This window comes from Lolium perenne, chromosome 7 (genome assembly GCF_019359855.2).
Source record: "Lolium perenne isolate Kyuss_39 chromosome 7, Kyuss_2.0, whole genome shotgun sequence".
Taxonomy (NCBI): Eukaryota; Viridiplantae; Streptophyta; class Magnoliopsida; order Poales; family Poaceae; genus Lolium; species Lolium perenne.
Genome location: NC_067250.2, coordinates 215734501 through 215760437, shown reverse-complemented (window position 1 = coordinate 215760437; position 25937 = coordinate 215734501). Strand labels below are relative to the sequence as shown.

The window sequence follows — 25937 nt, the reverse complement described above, 5'->3', positions numbered from 1 at the left end:
CTTTGGTAAAGAATTGCCCAACCCATGGACTAACTACTTGGATGATCATCCAAACCTTCTATGCAGGATTGAATTTTTCTTCGCGGAACCTATTGGATTCAGCTGCTGGAGGAACCTTTATGTCCATCAATTTGGGGGCGGCAACAAAGCTTCTTGATAATATGATGATAAATTACTCTGAATGGCACACTGAAAGGGCTGCACAAGGTAAGAAGGTAAATTCTGTTGAAGAAACCTCTTCCTTGAATGATAAGATTGATGCTATTATGTCTATGCTTGTGAATGGTAGATCTAATGTTGATCCAAATAATGTTCCTTTAGCTTCATTGGTTGCCCAAGAAGAACATGTTGATGTGAACTTCATTAAAAATAATAATTTCAACAACAATGCTTATAGGAATAATTCTGGTAACAACTATATGTCATATCCTTCTGCTAATAGTAATGGTTATGGTAATTCTTATGGGAATTCTTACAACAATAATAGGAGTGTACCCCCTGGTCTTGAAGCCATGCTTAAAGAGTTTATTAGTACACAAACTGCTTTTAACATATCTGTTGAGGAAAAGCTTGATAAATTGATATTCTTGCTTCTAAGGTTGATAGACTTGCCTCTGATGTTGATCTTTTAAAATTGAAAGTTATGCCTAATAAGGATAATGATAATAAGATTGTTACTACAGCAAACACCATCCAAGTTCGAATTAATGAGAATATTAGATTGATGGCTGAATTGCATGCTAGGTGGGAAAGAGAAGAAAACGAAAAACTTGCTAAAGAGAATAATGTAGCTAAAGTTTGGACTATTACCACCACTAGTAATGATAATGCTTCACATGTTGCTACACCTCCTACTATCAATGGTAAAATAATTGGTGTTGGCAATGTTTCTACTCCTAGTGCAAAGCGTGCAAAACTGCCTGAAACTGATGAAACTGCTGAAACTGTTTGTGATAAAACTGCTGATTTTTTTAAAATATTGGGGACAATGATTCCATTGCTGTAGATCATAATGGTTTAGATTTTGATGATTGTCACATCTCTGAAGTTATAAAGTTCTTACAAGAACTTGCTAAAAGTCCCAATGCTAGTGCTATAAATTTGGCCTTTACAAAACATATTACAAATGCTCTCATAAAAGCTAGAGAAGAGAAACTAAAACTTGAAACTTCTATTCCTAGGAAGTTAGAAGATGGTTGGGGGCCCATCATTAAGATGAGGGTCGATGATTTTGATTGTAATGCTTTATGTGATCTAGGTGCAAGTATTTCTGTTATGCCTAAGAAAATCTATGATATGCTTGACTTGCCACCATTAAAAAATTGTTATTTGGATGTTAATCTTGCTGATAATTCTATAAAGAAACCTTTGGGGAGGATTGATAATGTTCGTATTATGGTTAACAATAACCTTGTCCCCGTTGATTTTGTTGTCTTGGATATTGAATGCAATGCATCTTGTCCCATTATTTTGGGAAGACCTTTTCTTCGAACTGTTGGTGCTACCATTGATATGAAGGAAGGTAATATTAAATATCAATTTCCTCTCAAGAAAGGTATGGAACACTTCCCTAGAAATAAAATGAAGTTACCTTATGATTCTATTATTAGAACAAATTATGATGTCGATGCTTCATCTCTTGATAATAATTGATTCACACTTTCTGCGCCTAGCTGAAAGGCGTTAAAGAAAAGCGCTTATGGGAGACAACCCATTATTTTACTTCTGCACTTTGTTTTATATTTGAGTCTTGGAAGTTTTTACTACTGTAGCAACCTCTCCTTATCTTTATTTTATTGCATTGTTGTGCCAAGTAAAGTCTTTGATAGTAAAGTCAATACTAGATTTGGATTACTGCGCAAAAACAGATTTCTTGCTGTCACGAATTTGGGTAGGGTTCTCTGTAGGTAACTCAGAAAAATCTGCCAATTTACGTGCGTGATCCTGAGATATGTACACAACTTTCATTCAATTTGAGCATTTTCATCTGAGCAAGTTAAGTGCCCCTGGAAAATTCGTCTTTACGGACTGTTCTGTTTTGACAGATTCTGCCTTTTATTTCGCATTGCCTGTTTTGCTATGCTTGATGGATTTCTTTGTTCCATTAACTTTCAGTAGCTTTGTGCAATGTCCATAAGTGTTAAGAATGATTATGTCACCTTGATGCGTGCAATTAACACGTCCGTTGGGAACCCCAAGAGGAAGGTGTGATGCAGACAGTAGCAAGTTTTCCCTCAGAAAGAAACCAAGGTTTATCGAACCAGGAGGAGCTAAGAAGCACGTTGAAGGTTGATGGCGGCGGGATGTAGTGCGGCGCAACACCAGGGATTCCGGTGCCAACGTGGAACCTGCACAACACAACCAAAGTACTTTGCCCCAACGAAACAGTGAGGTTGTCAATCTCACCGGCTTGCTGTAACAAAGGATTAGATGTATAGTGTGGATGATGATTGTTTGCGAAGAACAGTAAAAGAACAAATATTGCAGTAGATTGTATTCGATGTAAAGAATAGGACCGGGGTCCACAGTTCACTAGAGGTGTCTCTCCCATAAGATAAATAGCATGTTGGGTGAACAAATTACAGTCGGGCAATTGACAAATAGAGAGGGCATGACAATGCACATACATGATATGATAAATATAGTGAGATTTAATTGGGCATTACGACAAAGTACATAGACCGCTATCCAGCATGCATCTATGCCTAAAAAGTCCACCTTCAGGTTATCATCCGAACCCCTTCCAGTATTAAGTTGCAAACAACAGACAATTGCATTAAGTATGGTGCGTAATGTAATCAATAACTACATCCTCGGACATAGCATCAATGTTTTATCCCTAGTGGCAACAGCACATCCACAACCTTAGAACTTTCTCGCCATCCCCTGCATTTAATGGAGGCATGAACCCACTATCGAGCATAAATACTCCCTCTTGGAGTTAAGAGCAAAAACTTGGCCAGAGCCTCTACTAATAACGGAGAGCATGCAAGATCATAAACAACACATAGGTAATAGATTGATAATCATCATAACATAGTATTCCCTATCCATCAGATCCCGACAAACACAACATATAGCATTACAGATAGATGATCTTGATCATGTTAGGCAGCTCACAAGATCCAACAATGAAGCACATAAGGAGAAGACGACCATCTAGCTACTGCTATGGACCCATAGTCCAGGGTGAACTACTCACTCATCACTCGGAGGCGACCATGGCGGTGAAGAGTCCTCCAGGAGATGATTCCCCTCTCCGGCAGGGTGCCGGAGGCGATCTCTGAATCCCGAGATGGGATGGGCGGCGGCGGCGTCTTTGGAAGGTTTTCCGTATCGTGGCTCTCAGTACTGGGGGTTTCGCGACGGAGGCTTTAAGTAGGCGAAAGGGTAGGTCAGGGGGCGTCACGAGGTGGCGACACAATAGGGCCGCGCGGCCAGCACCTGGGCCGCGCCGCCCTAGCGTGTCGTCGCCTCGTGGCCCCACTTCGTTTCCTCTTCGGTCTTCTGGAAGCTTCGTGGAAAAATAGGCCCCTGGGCGTTGATTTCGTCCAATTCCGAGAATATTACCTTACTAGGATTTCTGAAACCAAAAACATCAGAAAACAACAACTGGCTCTTCGGCATCTCGTTAATAGGTTAGTGCCGGAAAATGCATAAATATGACATAAAGTATGCATAAAACATGTAGATATCATCAATAATGTGGCAAGGAACATAAGAAATTATCGATACGTCGGAGACGTATCAGCATCCCCAAGCTTAGTTCCTGCTCGTCCCGAGCAGGTAAACGATAACAAAGATAATTTCTGGAGTGACATGCCATCATAACCTTGATCATACTATTGTAAGCATATGTAATGAATGCATCGATCAAAACAATGGTAATGACATGAGTAAACAAATGAATCATAAAGCAAAGACTTTTCATGAATAGTACTTCAAGACAAGCATCAATAAGTCTTGCATAAGAGTTAACTCATAAAGCAATAAATCAAAGTAAAGGTATTGAAGTAACACAAAGGAAGATTAAGTTTCAGCGGTTGCTTTCAACTTATAACATGTATATCTCATGGATATTGTCAATGTAAAGTAATATAACAAGTGCAATATGCAAGTATGTAGGAATCAATGCACAGTTCACAAGTGTTTGCTTCTTGAGGTGGAGAGAAATAGGTGAACTGACTCAACATAAAAGTAAAAGAAAGGTCCTTCAAAGAGGAAAGCATCGATTGCTATATTTGTGCTAGAGCTTTTATTTTGAAAACATGAAACAATTTTGTCAACGGTAGTAATAAAGCATATGTATCATGTAAATTATATCTTACAAGTTGCAAGCCTCATGCATAGTATACTAGTAGTGCCCGCACCTTGTCCTAATTAGCTTGGGTTAACACTGATCATCATTGCATAACATATGTTTCAACCAAGTGTCACAAAGGGGTACCTCTATGCCGCCTGTACAAGGGTCTAAGGAGAAAGTTCGCATTGGATTTCTCGCTTTTGATCATTCTTCAACTTAGACACCCATACCGGGACAACATAGACAACAGATAATGGACTCCTCTTTTAATGCTTAAGCATTCAACAACAGTTAATATTCTCATAAGAGATTGAGGTTTTATGTCCAAACTGAAACTTCCACCATGATTCATGGCTTTAGTTAGCGGCCCAATGTCCTTCTCTAACAGTATGCATACTCAAACCATTTGATTGTGAAAACCGCCCTTACTTCAGACAAGACGAACATGCATAGCAACTCACATGATATTCAACAAAGAGTAGTTGATGGCGTCCCCAGGAACATGGTTATCGCACAACAAGCAACTTAATAAGAGATAAAGTTCATAAGTACATATTCAATACCACAATAGTTTTTAAGGCTATTTTGTCCCATGAGCTATATATTGCAAAGGCGAATGATGGAAATTTAAAGGTAGCACTCAAGCTATTTACTTTGGAATGGCGGGGAAATACCATGTAGTAGGTAGGTATGGTGGACACAAATGGCATAGTGGTTGGCTCAAGGATTTTGGATGCATGAGAAGTATTCCCTCTCGATACAAGGTTTAGGCTAGCAAGGTTATTTGAAACAAACACAAGGATGAACCGGTGCAGCAAAACTCACATAAAAGACATATTGTAAACATTATAAGACTCTACACCGTCTTCCTTGTTGTTCAAAACTCAATACTAGAAATTATCTAGACTTTAGAGAGACCAAATATGCAAAGCAAATTTTAGCAAGCTCTATGTATTTCTTCATTAATGGGTGCAAAGTGTATGATGCAAGAGCTTAAACATGAGCACAACAATTGCCAAGTATCAAATTATTCAAGACATTTTAGAATTACTACATGTAGCATTTCCCGATTCCAACCATATAACAATTTAACGAAGAAGATTGAACCTTCGCCATGAATACTATGAGTAAAGCCTAAGGACATATTTGTCCATATGCAACAGCGGAGCGTGTCTCTCTCCCACACAATGAATGCTAGGATCCATTTTATTCATACAAAAACAAAAACAAAAACAAACCGACGCTCCAAGCAAAGCACATAAGATGTGACTGAATAAAAATATAGTTTCAGGGGAGGAACCTGATGATGTTGTCGATGAAGAAGGGGATGCCTTGGGCATCCCCAAGCTTAGACGCTTGAGTCTTCTTAAAATATGCAGGGGTGAACCACCGGGGCATCCCCAAGCTTAGAGCTTTCACTCCTCTTGATCATAGTATATCATACTCCTCTTTTGACCCTTGAAAACTTCCTTCACACCAAACTTCAAGCAAACTCATTAGAGGGTTAGTGCACAATCAAAAATTCACATGTTCAGAGGTGACACAATCATTCTTAACACTTCTGGACATTGCACAAAGGTACTGGACATTAATGGATCAAAGAAATTCATCCAACATAGCAAAAGAGGCAATGCGAAATAAAAGGCAGAATCTGTCAAAAACAGAACAGTCCGTAAAGACGAACCTGGAAGGGGCACTTAACTTGCTCAAACGGAAAAACTCAAAACTAATGAAAGTTGCGTACATATGTGAGGATCACGCACGTAAATTTGCAGATTTTTTTGATTTTTGTACAGAGACTTCTGCGCGAATTCGTGATAGACAGCAATGCTGTTTCTGTGCAGCAATCCAAATCTAGCATCAACTTTACCATAGAGACTTTACTTGGAACAAAAACATGATAAGGAGAGGTTGCTACAGTAGTAAACAACTTCCAAGACTCAAATATAAAACAAAGTACTGTAGTAAAAAGATGGGTTGTCTCCCATAAGCGCTTTTCTTTAACGCCTTTCAGCTAGGCGCAGAAAGTGTGAATCAAGTATTATCAAGAGATGAAGCATCAACATCATAATTTGTTCTAATAATAGAATCATAAGGTAACTTCATTCTTTTTTTAGGGAAGTGTTCCATACCTTTCTTGAGAGGAAATTGATATTTAATATTACCTTCCTTCATATCAATAGTAGCACCAACGGTTCGAAGAAAAGGTCTTCCCAATATAATGGGACAAGATGCATTGCATTCAATATCCAAGACAATAAAATCAATGGGGACAAGGTTATTGTTAACCATAATACGAACATTATCAATCCTCCCCAAAGGTTTCTTTTTAGCATTATCAGCGAGATTAACATCCAAATAACAATTTTTCAACGGTGGCAAATCAAGCATATCATAGAGTTTTTTAGGCATAACGGAAATACTTGCACCAAGATCACATAGAGCATTACAATCAAAATCATTGACCCTCATCTTAATGATGGGTTCCCAACCATCCTCTAACTTTCTAGGAATAGAGGTTTCAAGTTTTAGTTTCTCTTCTCTAGCTTTTATGAGAGCATTTGTAATATGTTTTGTAAAGGCCAAATTTATAGCACTAGCATTGGGACTTTTAGCAAGCTTTTGTAAAAACTTTATAACTTCAGAGATGTGACAATCATCAAAGTCTAAACCATTATGATCTACAGCAATGGGATCATCATCCCCAATGTTGGAAAAAATTTCAGCAGTTTTATCACAGGCAGTTTCAACAGTTTTAGCAGTTTCCGGCAGTTTTGCAGGCTTTGCATTAGAAGTAGAAACATTGCCAACACCAATTATTTCACCATTATTAGTAGGAGGTGTAGCAATATGTGAATCATTATCATTACTAGTGGTGGTAATAGTCCAAACTTTAGCTACATTATTCTCTTTAGCTAGTTTTTCATTTTCTTCTCTTTCCCACCTAGCATGCAATTCAGCCATCAATCTTATATTCTCATTAATTCTAACTTGGATGGCATTTTCTGTAGTAACAATTTTATTTTCAATATCCTTGTTAGGCATAACTTTCAATTTTAAAATATCAACATCAGAGGCAAGTCTATCAACCTTAGAAGCAAGAATATCAATTTTATCAAGCTTTTCCTCAACAGATTTGTTAAAAGCAGTTTGTGTACTAATAAATTCTTTAAGCATAGCTTCAAGTCCAGGGGGTGTGTTCCTATTATTGTTGTAAGAATTCCCATAAAAATTACCATAACCGTTACCATTATTATAAGGATATGGCCAATAGTTATTACTAGAATTGTTCTGGTAAGCATTGTTGTTGAAATTATTATTTTTAATGAAGTTTACATCAACATTTTCTTCTTGAGCAACCAATGAAGCTAATGGAACATTACTAGGATCAACATTAGATCTACCATTCACAAGCATAGACGTAATCACATCAATCTTATCACTCAAGGAGGAGGTTTCTTCGACAGAATTTACCTTCTTACCTTGTGGAGCTCTTTCCATGTGCCATTCAGAGTAATTAATCATCATATTATCAAGAAGCTTTGTTGCTTCACCAAGAGTGATGGACATAAAGGTACCTCCTGCAGCTGAATCCAATAGGTTCCGCTAAGAAAAATTTAGTCCTGCATAGAAGGTTTGGATGATCATCCAAGTAGTCAGTCCATGGGTTGGGCAATTCTTTACCAAAGATTTCATTCTCTCCCATGCTTGAGCAACATGTTCATTATCTAATTGCTTGAAATTCATTATGCTACTTCTCAAAGATATAATTTTAGCGGGAGGATAATATCTACCAATAAAAGCATCTTTACATTTAGTCCATGAATCAATACTATTCTTAGGCAAAGATAGCAACCAATCTTTAGCTCTTCCTCTTAACGAGAAAGGAAACAATTTCAATTTTATAATATCACCATCTACATCCTTATACTTTTGCATTTCACAAAGTTCGACAAAATTATTAATACGGGCAGCAGCATCATCAGAACTAACACCAGAAAATTGCTCTCTCATAACAAGATTCAGTAAAACAGGTTTAATTTCAAAGAATTCTGCTGTAGTAGCAGGTGGAGCAATAGGTGTGCATAGGAAATCATTATTATTTGTGGTTGTAAAGTCACACAACTTAGTGTTTTCAGGAGTATTCATTTTAGCAACAGTAAATAAAGCAAACTAGATAAAGTAAATGCAAGTAACTAATTTTTTTGTGTTTTTGATATAGAGAGCAAGACAGTAAATAAAGTAAAACTAGCAACTAATTTTTTTGTGTTTTGTTTAAGTGCAGCAAACAAAATAGTAAATAAAGTAAAGCAAGACAAAAACAAAGTAAAGAGATTGGATTGTGGAGACTCCCCTTGCAGTGTGTCTTGATTTCCCCGGCAACGGCGCCAGAAAATGTGCTTGATGCGTGCAATTTACACGTCCGTTGGGTACCCCAAGAGGAAGGTGTGATGCAGACAGTAGCAAGTTTTCCCTCAGAAAGAAACCAAGGTTTATCGAACCAGGAGGAGCCAAGAAGCACGTTGAAGGTTGATGGCGGCGGGTTGTAGTGCGGCGCAACATCAGGGATTTCGGCGCCAACGTGGAACCTGCACAACACAACCAAAGTACTTTGCCCCAACGAAACAGTGAGGTTGTCAATCTCACCGGCTTGCTGTAACAAAGGATTAGATGTATAGTGTGGATGATGATTGTTTGCGAAGAACAGTAAAAGAACAAATATTGCAGTAGATTGTATTCGATGTAAAGAATAGGACCGGGGTCCACAGTTCACTAGAGGTGTCTCTCCCATAAGATAAATAGCATGTTGGGTGAACAAATTACAGTCGGGCAATTGACAAATAGAGAGGGCATGACAATGCACATACATGATGTGATAAATATAGTGAGATTTAATTGGGCATTACGACAAAGTACATAGACCGCTATCCAGCATGCATCTATGCCTAAAAAGTCCACCTTCAGGTTATCATCCGAGCCCCTTCCAGTATTAAGTTGCAAACAACAGACAATTGCATTAAGTATGGTGCGTAATGTAATCAATAACTACATCCTCGGACATAGCATCAATGTTTTATCCCTAGTGGCAACAACACATCCACAACCTTAGAACTTTCTGTCACTATCCCAGATTTAATGGAGGCATGAACCCACTATCGAGCATAAATACTCCCTCTTGGAGTTAAGAGCAAAAACTTGGCCAGAGCCTCTACTAATAACGGAGAGCATGCAAGATCATAAACAACACATAGGTAATAGATTGATAATCATCATAACATAGTATTCTCTATCCATCGGATCCCGACAAACACAACATATAGCATTACAGATAGATGATCTTGATCATGTTAGGCAGCTCACAAGATCCAACAATGAAGCACATAAGGAGAAGACGACCATCTAGCTACTGCTATGGACCCATAGTCCAGGGGTGAACTACTCACTCATCACTCCGGAGGCGACCATGGCGGTGAAGAGTCCTCCGGGAGATGATTCCCCTCTCCGGCAGGGTGCCGGAGGCGATCTCCTGAATCCCCCGAGATGGGATTGGCGGCGGCGGCGTCTCTGGAAGGTTTTCCGTATCGTGGCTCTCGGTACTGGGGGTTTCGCGACGGAGGCTTTAAGTAGGCGAAAGGGTAGGTCAGGGGGCGTCACGAGGTGGCGACACAACAGGGCCGCGCGGCCAGCACCTGGGCCGCACCGCCCTAGCGTGTCGTCGCCTCGTGGCCCCACTTCGTTTCCTCTTCGGTCTTCTGGAAGCTTCGTGGAAAAATAGGCCCCTGGGCGTTGATTTCGTCCAATTCCGAGAATATTTCCTTACTAGGATTTCTGAAACCAAAAACAGCAGAAAACATCAACTGGCTCTTCGGCATCTCGTTAATAGGTTAGTGCCGGAAAATGCATAAATATGACATAAAGTATGCATAAAACATGTAGATATCATCAATAATGTGGCATGGAACATAAGAAATTATCGATACGTCGGAGACGTATCACACCTCTGAATATATGAATTATGCACTAACCCTCTAATGAGTTTGTTTTTAGTTTGGTGTGGAGGAAGTTTTCAAGGGTCAAGAGAGGAGGATGATACAATATGATCAAGAAGAGTGAAAAGTCTAAGCTTGGGGATGCCGCCGTGGTTCATCCCTGCATATTTTAAGAAGACTGAAGCATCTAAGCTTGGGGATTCCCAAGGCATCCCCTTCTTCATCGACAACTTATCAAGTCACCTCTAGTGAAACTATATTTTTATTCAGTCACATCTTATGTGCTTTGCTTGGAGCGTATGTTTGTTTTTGTTTGAATAAAATCGGATCCTAGCATTCTTTGTGTGGGAGAGAGACACGCTCATTGTTGCATATGAACACATGTGTTCTTTGCTTTATTCTTAATGTTCATTGCGAAGGTTGAACTACTTCGTTCATTGATATATGGTTGGAAACGGAAAATGCCGCATGATGTAAATGGTATAATGTCTTGAATAATTTGATACTTGGCAATTGTTGTGCTCATATAGATCATGTTTAAGCTCTTGCATCATGTACTTTGCACCTATTAATGAAGAACTACATAGAGCTTGTTAAAATTTGGTTTGCATGATTGGTTTCTCTAGAGTCTAGATATTTTCTGGTTGAGGTGTTTGAACAACAAGGAGACAATGTAAAGTCTTATAATACTTACAATATCTTCATATGTGAGTCTTGCTGTACCATTTTATACTTGAGTTTGCTTCAAACAACCTTGCTAGCCTAGCCTTGTATTGAGAGGGGCGTGCATCCAAATCCTTGAGCCAAAAACTATGCCATTTGTGTTCACCATACCTACCTACCACATGGTATTTCTCTGCCATTCCAAAGTACATTACTTGAGTGCTACCTTTAAACTTCTATTCTTTGCCTTTACAATACATAGCTCATGGGAAAATAGCCTTAAAAACTATTGTGGTGAAGAATATGTACTTATCTGTCTTATTTCTTAATAAGTTGCTTGTTGAGCGGTAACCATGTTTCTGGGGACGCCATCAACTTTTACCTTTGTTGAATATCATGTGAGTTGCTATGCATGTTCGTCTTGTCTGAAGTAAGGGCGATTTTCATGATCAAATGGTTTGAGTATGCATATTGTTAGAGAAGAACATTGGGCCGCTAACTAAAGCCATGAATCATGGTGGAAGTTTCAGTTTGGACACAAATCCTCAATCTCTTATGAGAATATTATCTATTGTGGAATGCTTATGCATTAAAGAGGAGTCCATTATCTGTTGTCTATGTTGTCCCGGTATGGATGTCTAAGTTGAGAATAATCAAAAGCAAGAAATCCAATGCGAACTTTCTCCTTAGACCTCTGTACAGGCGGCATAGAGGTACCCCTTTGTGACACTTGGTTAAAACATATGTTATGCAATGATAATCCGTGTTAATCCAAGCTAATTAGGACAAGGTGCGAGCACTATTGGTATACTATGCATGAGGCTTGCAACTTATAGGATGTCTTATACATAACACATATGATTTATTACTACCGTTGACAAAATTGTTTCTTGTTTTCAAAATGAAAAGCTCTAGCACAAATATAGTAATCCATGCTTCCCTCTGTGAAGGGCCATTCTTCTACTTTATTGTTGAGTCAGTTTACCTATTCTCTCTATCTTAGAAGCAAACACTTGTGTAAACTGTGTGCATTGATTCTTACATGTTTACCTATTGCACTTGTTATATTACTTTGTATTGACAATTATCCATGAGATAAACATGTTAAAGTTGAAAGCAACCGCTGAAACTTATATCTTTCTTTGTGTTGTTTCAAAGCTTTCTACTAAGAATTTATTGCTTTATGAGTAACTCTTATGCAAGTCTTATTGATGCTTGTCTTGAAAGTACTATTCATAAAAAGTCTTTGCTATATGATTCAGTTGTTTACTCATTGTCTTCATCATTGCTTCGAATCGCTGCATTCATCTCATGTGCTTTACAATAGTATTGATCAAGATTATGATAGCATGTCACTTCAGAAATTATCCTTGTTATCGTTTACCTACTCGAGGACGAGTAGGAACTAATCTTGGGGATGCTTGATACGTCTCAAACGTATCTATAATTTCTTATGTTCCATGCTACTTTTATGATGATACTCACATGTTTTATACACATTATATGTCATTATTATGCATTTTCCGGCACTAACCTATTGACGAGATGCCGAAGAGCCGATTCTTTGTTTTCTAGCTGTTTTTGGTTTCAGAAATCCTAGTAAGGAAATATTCTCGAATTGGACGAAATCAACGCCTGTGGGACTATTTTTCCACGAAGCTTCCAGAAGACCGAGGGAGAAACGAAGTGGGGCCACGGGGCGCCGCCACACTAGGGCGGCACGGCCTAAGGGGGGGCCCACGCGGCCCTAGCGTGTGGGGCCCTCGTGACTCCTCCGACTCCGCCCTTCCGCCTACTTAACGCCTTCGTCACGAAACCCTCTGTACCGAGAGCCACGATACGGAAAACCTTCCAGAGACGCCGCCGCCGCCAATCCCATCTCGGGGGATTCAGGAGATCGCCTCCGGCACCCTGCCGGAGAGGGGAATCATCTCCCGGAGGTCTCTTCATCGCCATGATCGCCTCCGGATCGATGTGTGAGTAGTTCACCCCTGGACTATGGGTCCATAGCAGTAGCTAGATGGTTGTCTTCTCCTCATTGTGCTATCATGTTAGATCTTGTGAGCTGCCTATCATGATCAAGATCATCTATTTGTAATGCTACATGTTGTGTTTGTTGGGATCCGATGAATATTGAATACTATGTCAAGTTGATTATCAATCTATCATATATGTTGTTTATGTTCTTGCATGCTCTCCGTTGCTAGTAGAGGCTCTAGCCAAGTTGATACTTGTAACTCCAAGAGGGAGTATTTATCTCGATAGTGGGTTCATGCCTCCATTGAATCTGGGACAGTGACAGAAAGTTCTAAGGTTGTGGATGTGCTGTTGCCACTAGGGATAAAACATCGATGCTTTGTCTAAGGATATTTGTGTTGATTACATTACGCACCATACTTAATGCAATTGTCTGTTGTTTAGAACTTAATACCGGAAGGGGTTCGGATGATAACCTGAAAGTGGACTATTTAGGCATAGATGCATGCTGGATAGCGGTCTATGTACTTTGTCGTAATGCCCTGATTAAATCTCATAGTACTCATCATGATATATGTATGTGCATTGTTATGCCTTCTTTATTTGTCAATTGCCCAACCGTAATTCGTTCACCCAACATGCTATTTATCTTATGGGAGAGACACCTCTATTGAACTGTGGACCCCGGTCCATTCTTTACATCTGAAATACAATCTACTGCAATTGTTCTTTACCGTTCTTCGCAAACAAACATCATCTTCCACACTATACATCTAATCCTTTGTTACAGCAAGCCGGTGAGATTGACAACCTCACTGTTACGTTGGAGCAAAGTACTTTGATTGTGTTGTGCAGGTTCCACGTTGGCGCCGGAATCCCTGGTGTTGCGCCGCACTACACTTCGCCGCCATCAACCTTCAACGTGCTTCTTGGCTCCTACTGGTTCGATAAACCTTGGTTTCTTACTGAGAGAAACTTGCTTCTATACGCATCATACCTTCCACTTGGGGTTCCCAACGGACGTGTGCTTTACGCGTATCAAGGAGGAGCGCCTAGTCGCGCTCCGGCACTAGGCGGAGCTGCAGGCCGCTGCGGCAGAGCAGCGGCAGAAGGAGGCAGCGCGGCTGGCACGCCTGCAGGCCGGTGAGCCCTACGGACCCGCACTCCGCCTGGGAAAGGGCGCAGTGGTCGCCCTGGCCGGAGTCCCCGGCTCCCTCTGGCGTGTCCAGCCGGAACAGCGCGTCGCCGCCGGGCGGCGTCGTCCTCATCGACGGCGATGACGACGAGTACTACTGGGAGTAGGGTGGTGCACCGGCGGCCATCGCATCCCAAACCCTGGAGTAGGGTTTCATCATTTTTTTAGTTTAAAGCCCATATAGGGCTTTCTTTTGTGTAAAAATTGCCCAAAATAGGGGGCTAAGTTAAATGAACTTTAGTTTAAATTTAATTTGTAATTGTTTTTGTTTTGCCTTTTTTTATATTTATTTTTGTTATAATTCACATTTGGGATGCGTCCGCGCGATGGGGGCAGTGCGCGACCCAAACGGACCGACTGCCAGGTCCGCCGGTCCACGTGTTCACGCGGCCACCAAAACGGTCCCATCCAGACTGGCCAACGCGTCCGATTTGATCGCCGCGTTGGAGATGCCCTTACCTCTGGCAGGTGCGGCGATGATTTTGACCACCACCTTACCGCTCCAGCCTGGAGCAGTATGAGCTTGCCGCTTCGGCCTCAAGCGGTGGTGTAATTTTCTTGAAAAACTACATATATCATTTCCAAAATTTGAGAAAAAATATTAGAAAAATCTATGGTTTTCATCATTGCCATAGTGCCTTGCTAACCAGAGGGCTACATGTATCATCACGGCTACACTTATATCGAGCTTAAAGCTGCAGCTGTACATCGATCATCAGATACACGTTTGCATTACAAATAACATGGGTTCAGGGCCACAAGTACATAATAAGGTCCTTGAGATCTTCGCCGTCTGAGAAGTCGTTGTCATCGTCTCGTGCGCCATGCTTTGCTATCTCATGTATACCAGCCTTTGATGTAATTCTGTTTACAGCCATACACTATTGCTGTTGCAACTTTTGAACTACTTTACAAGCATTACAGCTTCTGACTTAACTAATTGTTACAGAGGCCATGGACATACCCAACCACGTAATTATGAGCAGACTTAACCCTCGAAGGTAACTCAGGGATTTGATAAACTGCAAACCAAAACACACATTTGCGCAAGGTAAGAGCAGAACCACATCATGATCTCAAAAAGAGGAATATAACTCGCTGAATTATTATTACACAAAAGGGTTCTACAGTGCCCAGATCACATGGTGGATGACAGTAACGATACAATGATATCTTTGGATGATAACGGAAGGATACATCACAGCTGAACTAATAACTGTGTTCTTAGATGGACGATCGTAGACAAATGACAAGGGTTCATGACCACAAGTCCATGAACATTTCCTTGAGATCCTCGACGCCGGAGAAGTCCACGTCTTTGAATACATTGTCCCGTGCTTTGTCGCAACTTGCTCGGGCGTTGGCCCTGTCAGCCAAGAAGTCGTCGTCCACCTCGACGTATCCATGCTTGCGGTACTGGCTGCGGACCCAGGCCTGGTGTTCGGAGAAGTCCTCCTCAATTTGAATGAAGACCCGTGCATCGATGTAACTGTCGGACATCTCCTCCGGCGGAGGCCAAAGGTCACGGCTCAGGCGTCTCAGGGCCCTGACTTCAGGCGGGACGCGATGGTCAGGTTCAAAGGCCTCCTGGGCGAGGATCCAAGCAACCTCCTTCTGCGGCAGCCGGGTCATCTTTTTCGCCCGAGCCTCCTCGCCTTTGGCCACCGTCGCCGCCTGCACCTTGCTTTTCTTGGTGATGCGTGGCTCCGGCGGGCACTCGTCGCCGGCCGACACCGCCTCCTCTGACTTCCTTTTCGTGGTGGTGCACGGCTTCAGCGGACACTCCTTGCCGGCCGCCGCTTCCTTGGCTGCAATCTCGTCCGCCGACTTGATGCGCCGATGGTACGAACCCTCCACGCGGGCCATCGGTTAAGCTGATCTTCTGCGCCTCTTCCGCCTTACTCAGGACGCCGCGAGATCCCAAATTGGGGAAGCAGCTGATGATGATGGTGGCCTGGTGGGGTGTCGAGATTATAAAGCAAGAACCTTTTTCTTTGGCGCGCAGGTGTGGATGTCGACCCGGAGCGGGACTCGGATCGGAAACAGGATCGAGTGATCGACTGTTTTCTTCCGTGTGTGGGTTCGGAATGTGGACGAACCCGTCTCGGACTCGGAGGTCCTCTGCAGGCCTGGCTCACAAACGCCATGGATCCACGTACTATTTTGTCTTAATATAAATGGGCCACGTACTAATACGTGATCTGAGTGCGTTATTTTGACATGGCTACGGGCTCGAGGCTATCCTCACGGGTCGATTTCGTTTAACCCTTTTTCAAAAGGGAAAAAGTCTAAAATAAACCCTGAACTTGTAGGCAAAAGCTAAATCGAACCCTGAACTCCTAATCCCTGAAATTCGCACTCTGAACTTAGCAATCCCGGTCTATTTTAAACCCTGGATTTATTTGAGGTGGGATTTCGCTGACGTGGCAAGTCAACCCAATAAAGAAAAAAAAATTGAACAAAATAATCGCTAGTCCTACTGACATATATGGTCCACTTGTCATATCATCTTCATCCTCTTCTCATACTCCGATGAACAGCGCCACCGCATTCGGTGAACCAAATAGAGATTAAACAGGGGGCAGTGGAGAAGATGTAGGTGCTACTCACAGCGCGCTCGACAGGAATAGTGCACACGAACACATCAGAAGATCCAGGCTTTATTCAGCACGCTCGCTAGGGACGGTGGCAGACAGTGACAGGAGGAGCTCCATGCCACAGAGGAAGGTGACGCAGGTTCCGAAAGTAGGCGGCGCTGACAAGGACTAGTGTGCACGGGAACATCTCCAGTGCGCGGCCTGTTCTTGGCTTCATCCTGCCGGTGTAGGTGCAGCCGCTCCAGACAACAGCCTCTGGTTACTCTCGACGGTGGCCTCTGGTAGCTCCCGACGGCGGCCTTGACCGGGGTAGCTCCAGGCGGAGGTCCTCAACGCCGATCCGAGCTGCTCATCTCTAGGGACGGTCGGGCAGAGGGGGAGTGGATCTTCACAGGGAGCTCGTGGGAGTGGAGGTTGAGGAAGATGGTTCTTACAAGTGGGCTCCACAAGTCAGTGAGAGTGGACTGTAATCCCGGCCGGGATTGTAAATTCCCGGTGTGCCAAACATACCTAAGGTTCGAAATAGACCAGGATTGCTAAGTTTAGAGTGCCAATTTCAGGGATTAGGAGTTTGGGGTTCGAGTTAGCTTTTGCCTACAAGTTTAAGGTTTATTTTGGACTTTTTCCATTTCAAAAGGGACACGCTAGGCGTCGGTCGCCGGATCAGTGCACCAAAAATCGGTTGTCCTCGCGTCCGTTGATTATCCATCCTGCGGTAGGTAATGATTTGCTTTGTCCTCACATGGAGTGGTCCCTCCTGGCTGTTGCACCGACGGGCTAAAGCTACCAGGTTGCTTTCATGGTCCACTTGCATGCGCGGTCAGATCACTCTACGTCAGAATGGAGAATGCATATGTTGTTTCATAGTCACATGAGTGGACCCACCATATGCTGGGGCTATTCTCTCCCGTATTGAACCCTGAAGAGATGCTCATCTAAAGGTATAAACGATGCCCCCCATAGGGGGCTTCACAACGATTTGAACTTCTCAACCGTCCGATCTTCCTGGCAGGATAATCTGGTCCGTTCATTGTTGCCTCTCCTCCCACTAGATAAAGCCATGCAATAGCCATGTGCTACCCACCTCTGGCTGCTATTGGGACCCAGCATCGTCCGGGCCCCCTGTCGGTGACTGCGGGTGAGAATGGTTTTGGTCAGACGTGTTTGGGCAGAACAATGGCGTGAGACAAAACCAGAGACCCAAGCCAAACCCTACCCGTTCGCTCCGCGTCCTCCTCTCACCTCACGCCCCCTCCCATCCCCGCCGCCACCTCCTCCTCACGTTCTCCTCCTCCAAATCGTCCCCTCAATCCCCACCGCTTCGCCGCCGCTGCTGCCCCTCTCCTCCGTCCTTCCTCCTCCCTGCTGCTTAGCAGGAGGAGCACGATGCGCCGCCGCACTTCATCGTCCTCCCAATGCCAGCACGATTCTCCTCCCCCAATCGATCTGCGGCGAGTGTGAGAGGAGGAGGTCGCCGCTGCTCGCTCGGAGTTGGGTCCCCACGAGCACAAGAGGAGGAGGCCGCCGTTACCGTGCCCCACCATGGGCCGCTGCCTCACCCAACGACCCTCCCTTTCTTCTGCATCTTCGTCCACCACGTCGCGCGAAGAGACGAAGCCCTGCCCTCCGCCCTCATCTTCCTTCTGCGACCTCTCCCCATGGCTGAGCAGCCCACACTTTCGTGAGATTTTGGAGGAGGAAAGTTGGATGTGGCGCAGTGCCGCCCTCTCTCCTTTGGCCGAGTCGATTCCACCCGATGCAACCCGTCGGTTCGACAATGATGAAGCCTACTGTTTCTACAGGTTACCTCTCTCTCTCTCTAAAAGTTCACTCACGAACAAATCCTTCCTGCACTGGTTAAACGGGTAAGCGACCATACCTGACCCTATTGGAGCTGCTTTTCTTGGCAGCGGAGAAGTCAGCCACTAGGATGTTGGGCTAGATCGAAAGTCCCCAACCTGCTGAACATCTTCTCTTTGGAATGTCATTAATGATTCTTCTTTTTTGTCTTCTGCAGATGTAAATGTGGCAGAGAGATATGAAGTAGGCAAGAAGAGACGGCGATGGAGTGAGGAAGAGGAGAGGCCTAGCAACGGGGGAACCACATCATGAATCTCCACACTCCATGCCCATAGGTACCCATTTCCCCAACAATGCCAACGGACTTCTCCCAGGAAGAAGTTGATTTTGCATCCAACTAGCTGGGTATGTGATTCTGCATTGACTTGTAAATGTAGAAAAATTATATTTTTGATACATTTTTTCGTGCAGTGTTGATCTGGTTAGAGCAAAGTTTTAATCAGTTATAGTTGAACCAGGACCACGCCCTTATAATATTGTCAGAACACCATTTGTTCAGTGCAAATAGGAAAATTTAGGTCTGTTTGATTCTGGTCAGGAAGCGCCACTTGATCAACTCATGGATTGGATTGTTACTGCTCAGGAAGCATGTTTCTCCAGAGGCAAGGAAAATGGGCATGCTACAAATGAGGTAGTGCCTTTTGTTTTATCTCACAATTGTTTATAATTCAGTTCTGAATCTATGGAGTTCTTGGTAGTGGATGTTAATTGTTTTATCCAGAAATTATATTTTTGTGAGGACTAGCAATGCACAAAAACATTGATGGTAAATCTCATAATCTGATGCTACTAAGGTTGGAAGGGCTTCCAACAATGTTGCTACTGGTTATTTTGTTTTGCTTGTCGCGCACCAGCTGTCATGTGATAACTATTAGATTTCCTTCACTAGGCTAGGAATCAACTATCCATTCTCCCTCCGTTTATATTCTCCAGCAACCAGTCATATTGCACGAGAGAAAATCTGAACATCCAGTCCATATAAATAGTTGAATCTTGTGTGTTGTTAGTTATTAGGAGATAATCCAAGCTAAGTCGCTTGGCTAGGAATTAGGAACAACTTAGTGCATACTGATTCCTGCATGGTTTGCGATGCTTCAGCCAATAGATGGTGGTCTTGCACATGTGGCAAAGAAATGCTAGGAAGCAGACTGCTATGGGTTGTTACTTGAGCATTGGTCTTCTCCCAGCTTTTCTTTTTTTAGCATGTTGATTTTTTTTTGTGAAAATTAAGAGGACCAGAAGCAACTTCTAAGCATGTATATTTTGCAGCACGTGATCTGAAAATCAATTTTCATCTAATCTTATTGTCTACAGGTTGATAGGTTTACTGCCGGGTTCAGATCTTCCGCTCACGAAATTTGCCCTTTGGGGCAGCATACATTATGTAATTCATCATCATGAGACTCGGTTGAATATTTATTTCTTAGTTGCTCCTCCTGGATAATCTCAGTTGAATATTTATTTTTTACACCTTCAGAACTTAAACTCCGCTTTGATGGTACAATACTGAAGTGTTTGATGGATCGTGGATTCATGTTAATTGATGCAAGCTCCGTGCAATATGGTCGCTGAGCCTGAACCCAACGATGTTATCTAGGTAAGGTACCAAATTCCATAGTTACCGCTTGTGTTACCAGCTTCTACTTTGTTCCTTCACTTGCTGCTGTATAAGTATATTATTCATTCGTTAGACTTTTTTACTACTAGAGTAGGCATCTAATAATGCACTATGAAGAATATTCTTAAAGAACTGCAAGACGATTGGGTGCACGCTTTATCCATGTAAGAAATGGAAAATCTTGGTCTGTTTTTTGTATGCCTTCCAGTACCACCGAAGAAGTCCTGTGTTAGAATTTAAGAAATTTTGTTTTCAAAGCAGAGTTACAATTGACATATAATGCATTTTCATTTAAGTACTTATTCTTTATACTCATTTACCCACAAAAATTCCCTTTCCCAGTGGTTACCAGTTAGCTTTGTTCTTACTTATATGGTCTTAGCACTAGATTGTTTATTTACATAGAAATCACGGCCTGTTGTGAAGAGCGTGTTGCACTGGACCCTGAGGGGTAATTCCATTTCCATGAAGTTCTTCTCTATTAGCTGCATCAATAATGCTTCCTTATGCATGCGAGTTCGATGTCAATGTAAACCAGCAATCTAATCCAAGCTAAAGCCTTTCGAACCTGCACCGCCATGGATCGTCATAAGACACAGCCAATCACCTAAGAGTTCAATCAAGTGATCTGTTGATCCAAAAATCTTAAATATAAGCTGAAGTGAGTAATATTGTTCACAACATTTAATTATAGGCCAGAAAATAGACTTAGGGATATAAATACTACGCATGAAACACTTGTACATTTTTTAGCATTCCCTGGCAAATGGTTGAAAACATGGCCAAGCTGTTAGCTAGGTTGCCAATATGCTCAAGAGTGAGTAGAAGAATTTCTGGATGTTGCATGTTGTGTTTGGTGGGATGTCTAAACTGCGATTGATGCATGGTTGACTGTGCTAGACCGTATGCATCCTTCTCTGAATAATTGCTGCATTTTCTATGCATCCATGTAAAACTAACTGGTTCTCAATTTGCCTTTTGTACAATTAGTATTGATCTGCATCCATGGATTTAATTTTGATCGTTTTGTACAATAACAGATTTTGATCAGTTGAGAAATCTGTGGTGAATATATGCCTGAATGTAACTATCCATTGGCGTATCTGCAAACTGCTTGAAGGTTTGTTGATATTTTTGTTCACATGTTTCTTCAGTTCAACCATGCTTAGATTTGTATTAGTGCACCAATAGCTTGCCATTTACGGACTGGTTAAGCCGGTGATGATTAATTATGAGCATACATATAAGTGTAATGCACCTCATTTCTAAGAATTCACTTTCTATGGGTCGAGAACATAGAAAATTCAATTGCATCTCTTTTTTATGGGTTGATCTTTGATGCCACCATTTTTTACTGCAAAATTTATTAGTTTAAGATGGAGACTGCCGGAAATATCAAGAATTTGGCGATGCATAGTCAGGCTTGAAACTGTTATCAAGCCAAAACTTCTGTATAGACATTTACCCCCTCAATTCAGTGTGTCCTATTAAAATAAGCTCTAGGTGAGGGGTCGCTTTTTTATCTCGCTTCTTGATTTTCTATTTCCTTATTTTGCAAGTGATTTTGTTTTGCAGTATGTTCACCAGACACAACTTTTGCTTCTGGTATTATTAGCTCCAACGCCTACGAACTGCTGCTGGTTTAGGAGTGAGAACTGGAAGCATCATACAGACTGCACCGCGATCTCACCCTCATGTCAGTGCCCATGTCGAAAAAGCTAGCACGTTCCTGGGGAATGGCATGTCTTGTGTCGAGGTAATGAACTCTATATTTATTTCCATACATATTGCAATTTCTGTTGCTATATTGTGTACCATTCATAGAGTACACAATGTTCCAAATAGTCAATGGAAGGTGCATGAAGGATAGCATGTATGGAATGTACTTGCCACTTTATGTGTGTACCTTAGTGTTGCTTCAAGTATTGGTTCCTTTATTAGCTTTGATGGAATATTTTTCTCCTATATTCGAATTTAGAAGGTATCCGTATAAGTATCACCAAGTGATTTGTCTCCAATAGATGTCACTTATTAATGCTATTTTATTAATAATTCAGGTATGGCCTTACTAATACAAGTCCCGCTGAAAAGAATGTCTTGGGTAGGTTGGTACTTTGAATTTCTCTGTATCTTGATCTTGCATATTGGGACTTGCTCCTTGGGTTGCCCGTTGCCCCAGTCATGGGTTTCCCTCTCTACTATCTCAGATGTATCTTGAGTTCACTTCCATTTCCTGGACAAACACTTGCATGTCAGGTAATATGACTACTCTATTTTGTTTCTTTGTATAATTAATTGATTGTTATGATTCATTTCCAGTACTAAAAGCGATTGAAACATACGTCTTAATATCGATTATTCTATTATGTGTGGCAACTCCTTGCTTTTGGATCATTATGATCTTTATTTCCATCACAAGCATCCAATTCCTATGAATGTACATTTGGTTACAGAGTGAGGTTGTGCTCTTCTTTCAGTTGTCTCCAGATATAGATTTACCTCTTCTTTTGTTTACAACCTCTTGGATGTGCAATCATGTCACATCATTTGCCAACATCGATCAACGGTACATGCATGGACATAGTGTGCCAGCAGCGAGGAGTATCACCGCCGCGTCTGCTTCATTTGTTGTCCTCGGTGTAGAGAATCTGTCTATGCAGCACCACTAGGTGTACCAATTGCTTATGTTGTTCTCCCTAGCGCCTTAAACCATGGTCAATTGTGCACTAAGATGGCCAAACTGCAGGAGCATACTTGGGCTAAGGAATTGAGATTTTCTTCAGTATATGGCTAGGCTATCCGTTTGCACTATTCTTAAAGTATTTTCTCAGTTTTGAGTTAATTAGCATTCTTACATTCTTCAGTTTTTTATTTCTTTCTTTGTAGATTGCAGCCCTCCTCTGTGCAATAATTCCCTGGAGACAAAGGTTGAATTTCCTCTGCCATTTCATGGTCTAACCAAGATTTTGATTTAGCTCATTATTTTGTGCTTGAGACAATTTTATTATCAAACCAAACTGCTGAATGCATGCTTGTCTGAAATGTCGCATACCCAACTAACTCCGTATGAAAATAAGAAAAGTCAATATCAAGTGGCATGTCCTGAAACCAATCGGAAGGAAAGAATTATGGTCTCTGCTGGTGAGGGTGGTCCATAGTTCTGCATTTTTGAAACTTCAAACTTGGATGCTCCTCTATTCTTTTTCAGGATGTGTAAACTTATCCAGAATTATAATCACCGATCATTATTGTACTGAGGAAAGGGGAGATAATGTAGTTGAATATGTTCCTAATTATATAAAAGTAATTTTGTTTACTTACCTACTACTATTTATTTTCTTCTGCCTTTTCTTATCCTGGACTGGACTTCATTTCGCAGTGGGTTGATATGAAAATCCATAACTGCATATTGGATAATTCATTTCCCTTTTCGTATTCTTTAAATAGGTAAACACACCAAGGATATTGACATATTGTAGTGCTGCTCACGTGTGGCATAACAGCAGCGGTGGGACGAGTTTACTTGTGCTAGGACTGAACGGTGAAGAGGTTGCTGGATTCAACCTTTGCAACTACGGCTTGAGCACAACCAAATACATTCTATTTTCTGGACCTTTCCTTCATAAATTGAGCATTATGATCAATTCATTCACAAGGTAATTGGTAAATTCTGCCATCCTAGAGGTCCAAGAAAAAGTTTGGTATGGTTGTCACTTCGAATTTATCTTTAATGTATTATCTTAATCAAATAATCATAAATAAAATAATTTACAAAACTATCCTGTGCTGGTGTCTCTGTTCTCTTATGCACATCCAAGAGTATTTGGTAACCTTATCGATTGTTATCACCCCTGTAAAAAATTGTACCAATATAAAGATATATATGTACATAATAAAATAAGAAAAGAGGGGCACTTACATCCGTAGTAAGTAGATGAGATCATGAGAGAGTTAGGCCTAGCTTTAGGACGATGCTTCTGCGGTAAAAATGAAAAGGCCAGTAACAATGTTATTAGCTTCGGGACGATGCTTATGCGGTAAAAATGAAAAGGCCAGTAGTCAATTTTGTCCAGAAGTAGCATTCATTGCTGACAAATCTGAACCAAGTTTGAATTATATATATTAACAAATATGAGATTTCAAACTTTGTCGGTACATTAGGAAACATAACTTCAGTTGAAATAATCCCTGAAAGATCGCAGTGAAGTAGAGAATAAAAACATATGCCCACCTCAATGCCCCTGCCAATTTCAGGTACCGCATACCACCCCCTCTCTTCCTCATCTAGACATGTCGTAGTGCTGGACCTATTAACTTTGAAACACCTCGTGTATGAAAACCATGTGTATGTAGGAGCTATGTGCTTTTGATCTAGATCTGAACAATCTTTGGTATGGGTAATATATTTCCCTATGTTATCAATGTTTGTTTGTCAAATGTGTAATCTATTTTATCCATTGTATGCTTCTGGTAAAAATACAAGTACTCAATTATTCCAATAAAAAATTGCTAGGGCGTGAAATGATCTGATGCCTGGATTATATAATTTTACCTGCTGCTACATATATACTCTCTAATTTCATAGTAGGAGAATCTCTCTGCTTTTGGGATGTTGTAGACTGTTCTTTCAACATTGAATTTTCATTATGATATATGTGATTACCTTCTCATATGATTCACAGTCGTATCATGCAGGTTGTTGAGGTTCTAACAATTTTCATGCTTGAGGTGATGCTGAAGCCCAACCACAAGTACATGACTCACGTGGCTGAGACAAAATAGTGGCCATCATCACGTTCTACCCGTCAATTCACCGTCGTTAGCCTACTTATGGGAGTCTTTCAGTGTGTAGAAGTACTATGGACAGTTAGGTGGACGCAAATAGGATACACTTAATTATAAAAATACTGCAAGATTATAGCTACAATGAGGTTGACAGCAAAAATGGACTCGTGAGAAAACTCTGCTGCTCATCTAACTCAGCTGACTAATCACTGATTTACATCAATGCTTAATATAGCATTTTACGAATTATGAAAGATGGGGTCATGGGAGAGAAAGATTTTGCTGTCAAACATGTCTTCATTTTTCTCAACAAGTATTGAATACTACTATATTGTATTTTGGAGTGGTCTTCTTTGTAACGTTCACGTCTAGGGGTTTAGGTTTAAACATGTAGGTGCCTCCTTGGAGATGTATATAGAGATGAGAATGAACACAATAAATGAATGTCAATTGCTATAATTTATTCTCTCCTTTTTCCTGGTTGTATAAAAACGTTTGTTACTCCATTTTCCTGGTTGTTCCTAATGTTCATGATGTCTGAACTCTCTATTGTTTCCCCTCCTATTATAAACTACTCATTTTCTGGATTTGCAGTCACATATTGCTTTTGTTAAATAATCTGCGGGTTGGCAAATTGATTCTGGTACGTTTTCTTTTAGTCTCAGAAACTTAAATCGGGCATTTGAGCCTTCAGTTATGTTATGTGGAACTTTGATCACTCATGATTTCATTTCATTTCCTTTGTACAAGGGAAATGGCTCGTATCAAGATCCCACCAAAAGTGTCATGCCCGGCACCATGTTAGATGAGCTGCAACTTCCCAGATTGACATACAAAACTATTGTGAGATGGCAGCATGAACCGTGACTGACATTCTATCCATCAGTGCACATGCTTCATCAGAATCTCAGCCAAAATTCTCCGGGCTTGCATACATCGCCTCTGAAAA

The 25937-nt window shown here is 41.5% G+C and overlaps 1 long non-coding RNA gene across 1 annotated transcript; it reads left to right on the top strand.

Moving 5' to 3' along the window:
- The first annotated feature begins 22322 nt into the window (after positions 1–22322).
- LOC127312270 (uncharacterized) lies at positions 22323–23245 on the top strand. The gene is made up of 2 exons (XR_007858220.2): positions 22323–22459; positions 23090–23245. It is a non-coding gene; the product is annotated as an uncharacterized lncRNA (long non-coding RNA).
- The last annotated feature ends 2692 nt before the right edge of the window (positions 23246–25937 follow it).